The sequence below is a fragment of the Schistocerca americana genome, chromosome 6, assembly GCF_021461395.2.
Source record: "Schistocerca americana isolate TAMUIC-IGC-003095 chromosome 6, iqSchAmer2.1, whole genome shotgun sequence".
NCBI lineage: Eukaryota > Metazoa > Arthropoda > Insecta > Orthoptera > Acrididae > Schistocerca > Schistocerca americana.
Window position 1 is genome coordinate 33,671,937 of NC_060124.1, and position 16,609 is coordinate 33,688,545.

A 16,609-nucleotide genomic window follows, 5' to 3' on the forward strand; every position below is an offset into this window, starting at 1 on the left:
TGTATTGGATAAACTTCTCTTAATGAATGACTAAATACAAGCAAGTTGTGAGGGGATACCAACCAATGATGTCAACAGATAAGTATTTCACAGGATCGTATGAACATTACTGGAAAAAAAGGAAAATCTTGTAGGCGTCAACCTCGATTAAGCCGCCTCCTTTCTTTTTTACGAATGTACAATCATACCACATGTGTTTAAATTAACTTGCATTCCAATTAATTAAGTAACGAAAACGTGAATGATTACGAGATTCTCAAGTAGTGGATGCTTTAGTTAGCTCTGCTTTATTTCTATTTTGTTTAACTGTATTTCACTGCAATCTTTCAACTAAAGTTATTGCATATGAGAACGGACACTGAGCTCTTTGCTGCTAGAATATCGATCCAACGATGGTAAGATATTGCTGTGTGACACAGACGATTGATACAGTATTGTAGAGTAGTGATTTTATTCTTGAAAGTGGGCTAAATTTACGAGTGTTTAAGTATTCATCAGTGCTCAAAGTTCAGAGATGTAACATGACATTTTACTCTACTTTCTTATCTTTTTGGTAGCTGTTCCAAGATATCACTCATATTATTAACTGATGTCGAGGACAGCCATGAAGTTTAACGATGCACAGTGTTAGAATCTTTCTGTTACCACCATTTTCATTGAGGGCTTGTACTCTGGTATTTAAATCAATGTTCATTGATAAATTACTGTCGACTAATGTTGTGTAATTTCTTCATTTGGCAAATTTTTGATCTTAATTTTGCAGCAAATTCCTGTAGCATTGGCGCTATTTCATTTTATTGTGTCAATTTACTGCCGATTCATTATTTTTAACTGGATAAATTGTGAATTTTGCTGGATCCATGAATTTTAGTCGGTAGTGTGGCGTATGCGCCTCCTTAGAGTTGACACGACTCGGAGGTGATGGTTGTCCCAGTCGGTATGACGTGAAATGGCGTCCGTCGCTCTCGACAACGCCACCCTGTAACTAGCAGAGAAACACAAACTCCTCGCGCGGTTTTCTTTTGCTGTGAGTCCGCGACAGACTTTTCAGGTTGCGCGAACTGGCTAACTGTAGTTCTTCTTTTTATAATGCCCGGTTAGATAATGGTTGTTGAATATTAATAATATAAGGTCTTGTATCTTCAATCCATCACCCAAGTCGTGGCCATATTATGGAATTGCGAGGATGTTAAGTTAATAAATTTTTATTCCGTCGTCAAGACGTCGCTACGTCGCGTGTTCTATAACTACACGACGTAATTCCAGAGATAACATTGTAAGTTTGTTACTTTAATTTTTGCTATGAAAGCGGTACTGCTTGACAGTAAAAGCGGGTTAAAAGCTGTGAGCTGTCTGGGGAAGTTAATCTTGCATTACTAAGCAACTGTTTCACCATGTATCTAGTCTAGGTTTACCAAATTCCCAAACAGACTAACATTAATTATAATCTTTTAATAGTCATACAACAACCGGTAATATATATATATATATATATATATATATATATATATATATATATATAAGAGAATTTAAATAAAAAGAAAGAAATCAGATTATATTTGGAAATTTATTTTAAGATTGATCACTGAAATTTCAGCATATTAAACGTGAGTTATAACTGGGCTGGTGCCTTGTTTCGGACTGTGAAAATGTGAGTTTGTAATCTTACGGAACACATCAAATATAGAGCCAAGATTGGGAGTCTGCATACAACACTGCATTCATAAAACAACACACAAAGAACATTGAAACATATGCAACAGAAAATTAACCACTACCAACAGATTCAAATTTTCACCCAAAGAAATTACGTTCGTAGCACAATCCTGTCCGTCATGTAATTACCACACACTGGTATACTAAATTCATATTAACTCTTTGTGAAATCTTCGCGAAAAGAATAGCTGAGGGGTACTTTGATGATTACACCACATGCTTCACGTGGTCAACTTGGTTTACACAAAGAGTGTAACTCCACAATAATTTTGATAATTAAAATAAATTAGATCGAAAAGCAATTTACAAAAGAAAAACCTCGAAGTGGTTACTAACGTCTTACTGTTAACCTGACGGGTCAAACAGTTATATAAGCACGTGGTACTGGTCTCGCAAAGTACACCCCACGTGGGTTGAACATAAAGAAAAGTTGCTATGTTGAAAAATATTGTCAAGATGAGACGTTATAATCACACAAGCATTCGCATTTAAGATTGATCTTAGTTAGAGTTACTGATCAACACGTGGTTCCACTTTACTCACAAAGTAGTGACAAAGCAACTACCGGAATATATTCTGAACTTTACACGAGAATTACACTGCGCTGCAATTTGAGATAACATTAGATAGTTTAGAGCTAAACCTGAAATAAAGGTGATTAAATTTTCAGTTAGACTGAACTTAGGAAATCCATTGTCCTACGGACTTAGCAGACACGCGCTTAGCCGGAGATCTTACCACTTCAGACGCTCGCCACGGACAGACTGACCTGCGCTCCTCTCGAGCGTGCTTCCTGAGCGTGGCTCACAAATACAAACGGAAGTGGCCAGAGGGGCAGCTTCCTATACCAACATGACACGAGACGGACAGGACCATACTAAGGATAGAAACCTCTTTGCTTTTAGAAAGCGTAGCTACCTGTTCCGACGTTGGTCCTACTGTTCTCTAGCAGACAGGCTTGTCTGCTACCCTCAAGCATGCAACTAGAAACACATTTGCTCATTCATCCTCTCACACAGAAGGGAAGGGGGATAACAGTATCTTATCATATACAGTATATAAAAGAAAGCAGATGTAGGTTCCGTATGAGACTGTGTGAAATGAATTACATATAAACTGTGTTTTAAAGTGTAGTAGTGTGACAGATCGTTCTTGTTTATGTGTAAAAGTAACACGTTCCACTACTCAGTCTCCTCCCAGATAGTCAGAAACGCCACAGTAAATTTAGAAGAGGAATTTATGCCGTAAATGACAACAGATTTAAGAAATTAAACATGAAAGGAATCCAACAGAGACCTTTCAACATACACTTAAGCAATGTTCAGAATGCGTCATAACCTTGAGACAATTCTATGACTGTTCACTGTTAAATAATTATGAATTCACTTTCCACTTCATAATATTCTAATAGTCCATTAATGTTCACTAATACACCTGATAATGTCTATTCAGTTATTTAGGCGACACGAAGAATTAAAGTTTGAATTCAATTATATTGTTCCTTGTAATTAATTGTACCTACACTGAGCACGTACACCGATTTCTCACTCAGGGCATTGCTTCCGTTTGCATCAGTAATCCTATCATTGACGACAACTTCTGACAACTTGGCTCAATTGGACGTTCTTCGTGTTGGCGTTTGTATGTTACCAACTCGAGACTAATAATTGTTTTCCTGTCGGCGATCTTTCTTTTTCAATGTCCTTGAATGTTCGTGCTTATTCAGTATCACTAATCTCAAGCGATTTAACTTCGTCGCGAATCTCCGTATCACGTTATCTTGCTGACGGTAAAGCTGACTTTCCTTTAGTATGACTTCTGAATAATGCTTCAGTCTATATCGCAAAACGTTGAAACTTCCGATTTTTGCTTAAAACAATATACACTCCTGGAAATTGAAATAAGAACACCGTGAATTCATTGTCCCAGGAAGGGGAAACTTTATTGACACATTCCTGGGGTCAGATACATCACATGATCACACTGACAGAACCACAGGCACATAGACACAGGCAACAGAGCATGCGTAATGTAGGCACTAGTACAGTGTATATCCACCTTTCGCAGCAATGCAGGCTGCTATTCTCCCATGGAGACGATCGTAGAGATGCTGGATGTAGTCCTGTGGAACGGCTTGCCATGCCATTTCCACCTGGCGCCTCAGTTGGACCAGCGTTCGTGCTGGACGTGCAGACCGCGTGAGACGACGCTTCATCCAGTCCCAAACATGCTCAATGGGGGACAGATCCGGAGATCTTGCTGGCCAGGGTAGTTGACTTACACCTTCTAGAGCACGTTGGGTGGCACGGGATACATGCGGACGTGCATTGTCCTGTTGGAACAGCAAGTTCGCTTGCCGGTCTAGGAATGGTAGAACGATGGGTTCGATGATGGTTTGGATGTACCGTGCACTATTCAGTGTCCCCTCGACGATCACCAGTGGTGTACGGCCAGTGTAGGAGATCGCTCCCCACACCATGATGCCGGGTGTTGGCCCTGTGTGCCTCGGTCGTATGCAGTCCTGATTGTGGCGCTCACCTGCACGGCGCCAAACACGCATACGACCATCATTGGCACCAAGGCAGAAGCGACTCTCATCGCTGAAGACGACACGTCTCCATTCGTCCCTCCATTCACGCCTATCGCGACACCACTGGAGGCGGGCTGCACGATGTTGGGGCGCGAGCGGAAGACGGCCTAACGGTGTGCGGGACCGTAGCCCAGCTTCATGGAGACGGTTGCGAATGGTCCTCGCCGATACCCCAGGAGCAACAGTGTCCCTAATTTGCTGGGAAGTGGCGGTGCGGTCCCCTACGGCACTGCGTAGGATCCTACGGTCTTGGCGTGCATCCGTGCGTCGCTGTGGTCCGGTCCCAGGTCGACGGGCACGTGCACCTTCCGCCGACCACTGGCGACAACATCGATGTAATGTGGAGACCTCACGCCCCACGTGTTGAGCAATTCGGCGGTACGTCCACCCGGCCTCCCGCATGCCCACTATACGCCCTCGCTCAAAGTCCGTCAACTGCACATACGGTTCACGTCCACGCTGTCGCGGCATGCTACGAGTGTTAAAGACTGCGATGGAGCTCCGTATGCCACGGCAAACTGGCTGACACTGACGGCGGCGGTGCACAAATGCTGCGCCATTCGACGGCCAGCACCGCGGTTCCTGGTGTGTCCGCTGTGCCGTGCGTGTGATCATTGCTTGTACAGCCCTCTCGCAGTGTCCGGAGCAAGTATGGTGGGTCTGACACACCGGTGTCAATGTGTTCTTTTTTCCATTTCCAGGAGTGTAGTAGCGCTTACATGCACTCTACGATCGCAATAGTACTAGAGAGGGACTAGGTAGCAACTGAAGCTAACATTTCCATTTCTGAGTTACATTGTAGTCACATCGAACTTCCTTTTCGATGCGGCTACAACTCTCTTCTATGGTAAATGTTATCATTGACCAGTTTACCATCTGGGCTTTAACTTTCGTTAGTAATTGCTTTTCAATTCTTTCTTTGATGTTTTTGTTGCGTATCCTATTGTATTCTTTCATTCAGTCTCTATTCAATGATAAACATTATTATTCACATGACATTCCTGTTGATCAAATTATCACATGTGTAAATTTTGTCGTCAGTAGCTGCGGTCACTGTCAGGATGATTGATTTTCTACTTCTTTTACAACAAAGGGTTGTTTATTAGAGTTTCTGTAATTGGGGTGTTACATTAGTTACTCTGTAAACCTCTGGTTTTCATTCTGTTTGGTTGTTCCACCACAAGGTAGTGATTACGGCCAAGATTATATCCAGTAGATGAGCAGAGCAACAGGCATTCCCTTTATGCACAGCAGTTTGGTTTCCAAGGTAATTGCTAGTTTGATGGGAGGCTCTCTATAGCAGTTGATCCGGCTTGACAAGGATAAGCATAATTTTTACCTTATCTGGGCAAGACGTACTCCTAGAGCTGCAGCTTTTTTCTCTCTCACACGACGCCTCGCAGAGTCAGTTTAAGAATTTTATTGCTCATCTTGTCAAGTTTATTACAGCATATAAGGAGAGTTGGAGAGGCAGGTGTGAAGGAACACACACACACTCCTCAAGAGCATCTATAGGGCAGCTGTACGTGTTGATTACTTGCTTGTGCTCGAGCACGGCCCAGCAGAGTCGTGGCTGCAGTGGCTTTAGAAAGGAGACAGCTTCGCCCTCGCCTCCTGTGTGAGCCGTGACACAGGCGGGCGCGAGAACGCCCTCTGCTTCGGAGCGCCGCGACAAGCGAACAGCGGAATAAACTCTGGCTAATTACCTCGGCGACCGCGCGGCGCCCGTGGCTACGTCACGCGCTGCTCGAGTCCCTCTGTTACGAGATTAAAGCCGAGAGACGAGAAGCGGAAAACGTATTATCCCTGACTCGCACTGTCCTGACTGTGAAGCTGTAAACATTCACTAGAGTGTAGCCCAGAGTCAAGAAACATTCATTTAAGTACGTTTTCAGAACGAAACTAAAGATTAATGTTCTCTGACTTCACTTTACATTTCCTTCGAATCTACTTCATAAGGCTCATTGCAGTCCAAGGAGTACCAAGAGCAGCGTTTTCCGTTTTCTTTTTTTACTGACAATTTAACTACACAAAGTGCTAACAAATATTTCCTTCGTCGCTAGGTGCTGCAGTTTTTACTCCATTATTATTATTATTATGTGCGATTGGACCCATACGGATCACGCAAAGCTTTTCCGATTCAATTTTTTAATTCTCCAAACTTCTCTCATTCTTTCCCCATGAATTCTCTTTCTTCCTCTGTCCATTTTGTCCCCTGTCTCTTGCAAACTTCATTCTCGGGTTGTACTTTCCAACTATTGATTTTTTGCCTGTATACATTTCTGTTTATAACTTCTGAAGAATTTATTTGTGCATTTGCTAGATCTGTTTTGGTTTCTTGTATCCAGGGTACGGTTTTCAATTTTTCAATGTATATTAAAATTTTGTGGGAGAGTCTGGGTGTTGGGAGTCTGTGGATATGACCGTAAAATTTTAGTCTTCTTTTCCGGATGTCTGCGGCGAGGTTAGATAATTTTTCTGTAGTTTTCCGAGACTGTAACCTGTATCCATCTTCCGTTCTTTTTGGGCCAAGAATCTTTCTGATAATTTTGCGTTCCTCTTTCAGGATGCCTTCCAGGTCGCCTTTTCTATGGAGTGTGAGTGTTTCGCTGGCATATAGTGCTTCGGGCTTGATTACTGTATTGTAGTGTCGTATTTTTGAGTGAATGGAGAGACACTTTTTATTGTAGATGTTGTGGGTTTTCCAGTATGCTCTTTTCAGTTTTTGCAGTCGAACTTTTTGTGCAGTTTTCTCTCCCCCTGTGGGTTCTAGGACCTCGCCTAAGTATTTAAAGAATGGAACTCTCTCAATTTGTCCATATTTTGTAGTCAGTTTTTGAGTTTCAAACTTTGATCAGATGAATTTGGTTTTTTGGAAGGAAATTTGTAGCCCAACTTTTTCGGCGCATTCTTTGAGAATGTCTATCTGTTTAATTGCTGTGGTCTCGATTTCTGCTAGAATGGCCACGTCATCTGCAAATGCCAAGCACGAATTTTTAATACCATCTTTGGATCTTCCTAGTTGTATAGGCTTCCAGTAATTTTGATTCTTCAGTTCTTTTTCCCATTCTCGGATGACTTTGTCTAAGACAAGGTTGAAGAGGAGTGGAGACAAGCCGTCACCTTGTCTGACGCCGGTTTTGATCAGGAAGGGCTCTGATATTTCACCCAGGAATTTTGTCGTAGAAGTTGTGTTTGTGAGCGTTTCTTTGATAAGGTTTAGGGTTTTCGGATCGAGTCCTAGCTCCTCAAGAATAATAGAGAGAGATTGCCTATCGATTACTCCATTTATAATTGTATTAGCTACTAGTAAACTGTGTACTTATAAAAGAGGCAGTGTTTTTCTAATAGGTTGAAGGTGGAACAATTTGCAAGTTCCGACTATAACAGCACGTTCAAACTCACTTAAATCTTGATAACCTGCTATTGTAGCAGCAATAACCGATCTAACAACTGGCCAGATACTTGTCGTCTTATATAGGCGCGGCACTCGAACGCCGCGCGGCAATCGAACAATTGCGCGTGCAATGGGTGTCAATCACATTGTCGTCTGGGAGGTTCTGCTTGTGCAACAACTACATCCGATCGCCACACAAACAAACTTGTTACATCCGTATTACTTACAAAGGGTACACGCTATGAGTCCAGTCGAATTTCCCCAACAGCACGTGGTACCTGTTCGGCAGCATAGGAACACCACTGTTCCCGCGTCGAGGTCTGTTCACAGGTAAATGTAGGTTCACTAGGGACTGTGTTCTGAATTTGTGAAACAGCCATGAGCCGACAGACGAAAACCATCGTGCCACGCACGCACTGGGATTTCAACACCGGGATTGGTGTTAAATTGTTGGTAGTTATTCTGGACGGTCATGTGACTGGGACATGCCTCCTTCCACTCAGCCTAACTGATCCAGCATGCTTGATCTTCCTGCAAGAGTATTTGACCCATTCATGGAGGCTGTGGTTTCAGTATGATGGTGCATCATCTCACTTCTTATGTGCAGTTCGGAGACATCTCAACAGACGATATGGTGAAAGATATGCCAAAGTGGTGCAACAGCCTGTCCATTGCTCCTATGGACTACTGCTTCTGGGTTCCTGGTCAAAGTTTAATATATGAGACTCCTGTAGAGACAGAGGGAGATCTGCTGGCACGAGTTCTGACCGCTGCACAAGAAACTGAAGAGGCAGCAGGTGGGACGGAATATGTACCAGAACATGCTTCGTACGTACAGTGTCTGTGACGACGTTGGTGGTCGTCGCCACATCGAGGCCCTGTTGTAATACTTCAGTAATGTTCTGTACGTACAGATCGCGGGGTTCTTTTTTGTTTTGGAATAATTTTTAAGTGTTAATTCAAACAAATGTGCTTAAGTGATAAATAGATCTTTCGTTGTCTTTCCTTCTGAATTGTTCCCGATCAATAACTGTACTGCGTCGCGCCTAATTCGGTTCCTCAGACGGATGAGTTAAAAATCTGAACTGAACCCGTCCTAGAAGGGAAAATTCACCGTTTCCGGACATGGTTTCCTATTCAATATATTATGTACTCACTCACCTCTACAAGTTCTAGACATTTGTAAAGAGAATGTCCAAACACCCTGTATAACAGAGTATTCATTACTGTTTGCTGGAAGTACTCCTATATCCGTCTTCCCCTGCAGCTACTACCCCCCAAAAGCTCCCTCTAGTACCAGGAAGATTAGTCCCTGATGTCTTAGCGCAGTCCTGTTATCCTGTTCCTTTTCTTGCCAATGTTTTCATGTTTTCCTTTCTTCGCCGATTCTGCGGAGGATGTCTTCATTACTTGTCTTACCAGTCTACTTAATTTTCAACACTTTTCTGTGTTACTCTCAATCCAATATTCTGTACTCATTAGACTGTTTGTTTCATTCAACAAATCCCGTAAGTCTACATCACATTCACTGAGGACAGAAATGTCATCAGCGAATCTTATCATTGATATCCTTTCACCTTGAATTTTAATTCCACTCTCGAACCTCTCTTTTTATTTCCGTCTTCCATGTGTAGATTGAACAGGATGGGCGAAAGACTGCATCCGTGTCTCACATCCTTTTTAATCCGCGCACTTCGTTCTTGGCCTTCTAGTGTTATTGTTCCCTCTTGGTTCTTGTACATATTTCACTACCATATTACCCGTCTTTTACCAAACTCTTATTTTTAACAGAATTAGATCTTACGTCATTCTACATTGTCGAACGCTTTTTCCAGGTCGGCAGATAATTTGAGTGTGCGCCGATTCTTTTGGAGTCTTGCTTCCATTATCAAGTTCAAAGTCTGAATTGTTTCTATGGTGATTTCACCGTTAATAAAGCCGCAGTGGTCGGTATCTATGAGATCCTTAGTTTTCTTTTCCATTCTTCAGTATATTACTGTCCTCTGCAGTTTGGATGCATGAGCTAAGTTGATTGTGCGATGGTTCTCGCACTTACTTGCTCTTCTCCTACAGCTACCACGGATGGCGTGGCGTTAGATAAGTAATGCAATACATCTTTTCCTCGGCTGGTTTCGGTTCAAGAAATGCGGAATTTGTTGTGAGACATCGTAGAATATTCCCAGTTCAGATCCCATAGTGTCATGAAGTAGGTAGCGGTGCTATACGTAGCCTTCAAAATGGCGTCTGTTACGGAGTGCGTTCCTGACAGAGAGACGTTAGCGAATTTCTTTTGGCGAAAATCCTGAGCGTCACAGATATTCATAGGCTTTCGCAGAATGCCTGCGGAGACATGGCAGTGAACAAAAGCACGCTGAGTCGTTGGGCGAGGCATCTGTCATCATCACGACACCTTCTTGCAAATCTGTGCGATCCCCCACATGCTGGTCGCCCACACGCAGCTGTGACTGGTGCAATGTTGTAACGTGCGGACGCTCTCATTCGGGATGACTGACGAATCACAATCAATCACCTCGCTCTTCAATTTGACATTTCTGCCGGTAGTGCAGACACACCCTTCCACTAGTTGCGGTCTTAAAGATTGTGGTGTCACCGCCAGACACCACACTTGCTAGGTGGTAGCCTTTAAATCGGCCGCGGTCCGCTAGTATACGTCGGACCCGCGTGTCGCCACTGTCAGTGATTGCAGACCGAGCGCCGCCACACGGCAGGTCTAGAGACACTTCCTAGCACTCGCCCCAGTTGTACAGCCGACTTTGCTAGCGATGGTTCACTGACAGATTACGCTCTCATTTGCCGAGACGATAGTTAGCATAGCCTTCAGCTACGTCATTTGCTACGACCTAGCAAGACGCCATTATCTTGTTATGCATGTACCGTCAGACCGATGTTCACCAATTATGGATTAAAGTGAAGTATTCCAGAAGCTCCGTACTTCTTTTACTGGACTCAATTCCTTTAACTGTTCCAGACCTCAAGCCAGCCTGCGTGAGCTTAAACGCGTGCCTTTCGGCTTCCTCATAGTGGCTTGGCTGTCTTGCCAAGTCACAACAAAGATGTATGCCTGCTGGGTTCCTTGCCACCTAACAGAAGACTAAAGAGCAACGAAAGATCATCTGCGCGGAAACGTTTGCATGTTACGAGGCTGATGGTGACAATTTTTGGCCGAACATCAGTACAGGCGATGAACCATGGATTCGTCACTTCGAACCGGAGACAAAACTGCAATCCATGCAGTGGCGCCACACCACCTCTCCTCAAAAAAAAAAAGTTCAAAGCTGCAACCTAGCTGGTAAAGCCATGGCGACGATCCTGTGGGACTCTGAAGAGGTTATTCTATTCGAACTACTCTCTCATGGAGCAACGATCAATTCTGAAGTGTATTGTCCTACCCTCAGGCAACGGCCTTGCCGCAGTGGATACACCGGTTCCCGTGAGATCACCGAAGTTAAGCGCTGTCGGGCGTGGTCGGCACTTGGATGGGTGACCATCCAGGCCGCCATGCGCTGTTGCCATTTTTCGGTGTGCACTCAGCAATTGAGGAGCTACTCGACCGTATAGTAGCGGCTTCGGTCAAGAATACCATCATAACGACCGGGAGAGCGGTGTGCTGACCCCATGCCCCTCCTATCCGCATCCTCTACTGAGGATGACACGGCGGTCGGATGGTCCCGGTAGGCCACTCGTGGCCTGAAGAAGGAGTGCTATTGTTCTACCCTCAGGAAACCGAACACCTATGTTCCGCCTATTCGTCGCGACGAAGGAGCAAACGAACTTGTCCTCCATGACAACGCAAGACCTCATACAGGTCTACACCCAAGAAGAGTAGCCCACAAAACTTCATTGGACTGTTCTTCCTCATCGACCCTACAGCCCGGATCTCACACCTTCCGGCTTCCTTCTATATGGCATAATGACAGACGCACTCCGGTGGAAGCGACAGGTGGTTCATGTGGGGGTTATTGGTGCAGCAAGACGTTGCACCCTACGTCGACTAGTAGAGTGGTGCTGTGCCAGGATACAGGCCCTCCAAGTAAGGTGGCGGAAGGCCGCCGCATTCAGCGTGTTGAAAAATAAGGTTTTGTAGACAAAACAGTTGGAAATAATATGGTGTACTGGAATCCTGAATAGATCCAACCTGCCACGCCGAGCCACTCGTATTTAAGTCATAAGACGAATTCGGTCATTGTTACGGATGTATTTTGGGCATTTATCAGAACCACACAAGGGAAGACAGGATTAGGAGAGTAAGAGCGGACGGCGCGACACGCAGTGCGTCACTTCACGGGCTGCTTGTGGGGAGGGGGAGGGTGCGCAGATCCGCTTAACACACTTCCGTGAAGCCCTGAAATGGCGCAGGGTCGTGGGCGAGCAAGCAGCCAGGCGCGCAGCGACCCTGTTGGCGGGCTCTGAGGATGTGTGCTCTGGCGAAGCCTTCCCGCTCATCCCACGAGTCCCGTAAAACGTGCACGTGACACCCGGAAAACAGTCCCCAGTAGTACTCCGTCACTTACCCTCTTTCCACTGCATTCCTACAGCTTGGCGGAACAGGAGGGAAGCTAACGCATCAGCAAAGTACGAAATATATCCCATAATGCGGAAAATAGGAAAGCTATTATACCAATATGAAAAAATGATAGACACAAATACATACATACATACACACTTAGAAAACAAAATGTACGGCGCCACGAAGGAATTATCCGAATGGGACGGAAATAGGTAGGTGTGATGTACATGTACAGACGAACAAATGATTACAGTTGTAGAAAAGTTGGATCGTTTATTCAGGAGAAAGAGTTTCACAAATTGAGTGATTCAGTAACGCGTTGGTCGACCTCTGGTCCTCATGCAAGCTCAAATGGTTCAAATGGCTCTGAGCACTATGGGAGTTAACATCTGAGGCCATCAGCCCCCTAGACTTAGAACTACTTAAACTTAACTAATTTCAAGATTTTAAACATGGCTGAAACAGCAACTGTTGAAATTCTTCACGGTAAATGATGACAGCCAAAACAGTTGCAGGATAAAGATCTATTAAAATTCTTGACCGCGGTTTCGGTATATATAAATATACCTTCATCAGAAGTAAAAAATAGTATTTTACTTCTTTTTTAGTTAGGGGTATAGCCCCTGTTAGGTGCAATACATTTACTTGTGTCTAATTTTCTGTGAAAATTAGGTTTGGCATTGGTACAGATGTAAGACGATGCCGAATGGAAAGGATGGCAGCATATTCGTGCGTTTGTTGGTATGAACATGAGGGTATTACAGTGTCTGTTATTATAAGTTTTCTGTAAATTTTGAAACTATGGGTATTTGTAGTGATATCTATGATGAAATCTAAGACATTAATTGATTTTTCACTGGTCACCATGGCGAAGTGTACGTTTTTGTGTTGTAAGTTTAGATGTTCTACGAGTGCGTTCAGTAGTCTTTTGGTACCAGGTACCAGACTACAGACACAGTACATCATCTACATATCTATACCACTATTTGATATTATTACTGAGAAATCTATAAGGTAGCAACTGTTTTTCAAAATGCTCCCTGAAGGTCTCTACTAAAAGAAGACTCAGGGGAGACCCCATTGCCAAGTCACGTAGCTGTTTGCAAAGACTACCTTCAAATTGAAAATAATTTTGTTGTAAACATGTCTGTGTGGCCAGTTTTATGTCGTCTACTTGTACAAGGTTGACACTTGCTTTGTATTATAGTTCTGTCAAAACATCGACTCATTCTTTGACTGGTATGTTTATAAATAATCTGCTAACATCAAAGGATACTAGTTTTGCACTATGTGGAATAGGAAGGTCCTTATATTTGTTAATCAGGTCCAGTGAATTCACAATTCCAAACTTAGATTTAAATTTTATCTCGGTTTTGATGCTGAAATGTAATTCTGTAGCAATTTTGTAGTTTGGTGCGATGTACGTTGGCAGAAGGGATCGTAACTTTAGGCCCTTCTTGTATAGTTTAGAAAGTCCACACAGTTTAGGATGTACTGGGTTCATGTTGGTCAAATACTTGGCCTCATATTTGGGTGTTGTGTTCTGCAGGTCTTGGTTAAGCTTTCAGTTTCTCGTTAAAGTGTCTGGTAGGATCTTTGGTGTGGATCTAATAGTAACTGGACGTCAGGAATTGTTTCACTTTCTCAAAGTAATCACTTTTGTCCATGAGCACCAAAATACTACTTTTTCTGCTTCTGTGAGAAACTTGTTACTTTGAATACACCCACAAAACCTAAACAAAACTTCCTAGAATACGTAATTCGTCTGTCTGAAATTGTACCTTACACAAAGGGAATGGATGTTCTAGTAAAAGGTTTCAAATATGCTCTACACCATAAACCTTCCAAAAACTTTTAGATGTATTAGAAGTTTATAGAGAATAGTGTCGGCAAAGACATTGCAACCAGACACACAGTAAGGCGTGGTATATAAAAATGTCTTGAGTTATACGCTCCTACATCAAAATCTATGGAAAAGAAAACTAACCTAAAGATGAAAATTACTCAAAATAACAACATTCTTATCAAGGGCAGATAAAGTAGTATTTTGGTTTTCATGAACAAAAGTGATTACGTTGAGAAAGTGAAATAATCCACATATCCTATTCCTGCCATATCCTCATCACAGATCCTACCAAAACCTTTAATGAAGAAATTAGGAACTTAACCAAGACCTGGAGAAACAAAATACCTAAATATGAACCTATACGTTAGATCAACATGGACACAGTAGCGCCTAAACTGTATGGATTTCTCACAATAAACAAAGGAGGCCAAACTTTATGACCTCTTGTGCCAACCTACACTGCACCAAACGACAAAATAACCAAACAAATACATTTCAGCATCAAAATGAAGACAAAATTTAAATCTGAGTTTAGAATTGCAAATTCAGTGGACATCGTTAACAAATTTAAGGATCATCCTATTCCAAATATTGCAAAACTGTTTTTTTTTGTTAGTATTCATTTACAAACATAGCAGTCAAAGAATGCCTCGATATTTTGACAGAAGTACTATATACATAGAACATGTGTCAACGCTATACAAGCAAGAAAAATTTAATTTTTTTAAAGTTAATATGTTTAAATTCAATTTTTTAATTTTAAATATTAACTTATTTATTCTGTAAGTGTAAAGTTATTAACTTGTGAAACTGGTCACACAGACATGTTTACAACAAAATTATTTTCAGTTTGAAGGTACTCTATACGAACAGACACATAGCCTTGCAATACACATATATTTAGTTTCAAAATTTACAGAAAAATTACAATAGCAGACGCTGTAATACTCTCATGTACTCAACATCCAATAATCCGCAAACAAGCTGCCTTTCAATCCATTTGGCATTGTTTTACATCTATACCAACGTCAAAACCGAATTTTCAGACAAAATTAGACACCATTAAATGCAATGCACGTAGCAGTGGCTATACCCCTGACTTAATTCACAACATTTTACACAGGAAACAAGGTAGAAAAATGTTACCGTACGTGTATGCCCCCTCTGCTGCAACATGTCTAAAACCAACTGGTGTACAATCCCATATTTGGGAAAGCTATTAGACAAAATAGATAAAAATTGAAAATGCTGTAATTATTATTGAATAGCAAGGACAAAACAGGTTTATTAAGTAACAGTGGTATTTATAAAATCTCTTGAAGTAACTGCAATTAACTTATACTTGTCAGTCAGGCAGCGCTATATCAACTAGGCTGACTGATCGTTAATGCAGAGGGGAATTACAAAAGTCAGACTCCACCATTGCTAAACATGTGCTGAAGGAAGGACACAGATATCAAGTACACTGAAGTACTACATATAGCGACCAAAGAAAGGAAAGTAAGTGTGTGAGAAACACTTGAAGTAAACAAACATTTAGCTCAAAATTCCCAGCTGGTTTTAATGATGAATTACAGCTAAGGAATCCACACTTTTAAGCTTCACATGATGCAACCAACAAGCTACATAACTACAGACCGTGACAATGACACACACTGCTACACAAAATTAAAACCCAATAGAAATTTATATTCCTTAGCTTGATTACTGCATAAACTTCAATGTTATATCAACAGAGCTTCCAATACTATATACTGTGTGGCTTAATCATGTAGGGCCTTTAATATTGTCCATTGCATAAACTGTAATTTAAAATGAAAACATGTTTGCTGCAAAACATAAGTAACTAGTGCTCAGTTGGACAGTTCTCAACAAATGTCATGACTTCACAAACTATGGAATTATGCCCATATAACCTGTAATGCTGCGATATTGTGTATTTCAATTGTTGTGTTTTCTATTGTCCATTGCGTAAAGTGTAATTTACAATGTTAAAATACATGCTTGTTACACAACATAAATGAAGGATGCTCAGTTTGACAGTTTTCCAACCAATGTCAAGATTTCACAAACTTAAGCATTGTAACTATATAATGTGTAATATTGTGCAGTTTAATTATTTGTTGTGCTTGATATTGTCCATTGCATCAAGTATAATTCCAACATTAAAAAACAAGTTTGATGCACTTCATTCTGTGCAGGTGGCTCGTTTCTTTCCTTATAATGTTACCTAAGAATAATGTCCCTTGCAGACGCTAGTCAATTGTTTCCTGAAGATGCCCTGTAAGCCGAAAACTAGTTAGAAATAAACAAAAATCAGCAGCACAAAAACAGTCTTGTTATTTAACCTTAAATATGAAGTTGCCAAAAAGTAACAGAAGAATCTATATATAGAATTAAATTGAGATCAGATGTTAAATAATTATTCTTTTTAAGAAATTTATTTCTTGCTGTAGACAGAACCATTTTATATTTCTCTGTTTCGATCATCAGCAGTTATTTTGCTGCCAGAATGGTAAAACACATCTTCTA

General features: G+C 41.8%; 1 pseudogene; it reads left to right on the forward strand.

Annotated features, from left to right (window-relative positions):
- The first annotated feature begins 11,118 nt into the window (after positions 1-11,118).
- Positions 11,119-11,236, forward strand: LOC124620430 (annotated as a pseudogene).
- The last annotated feature ends 5,373 nt before the right edge of the window (positions 11,237-16,609 follow it).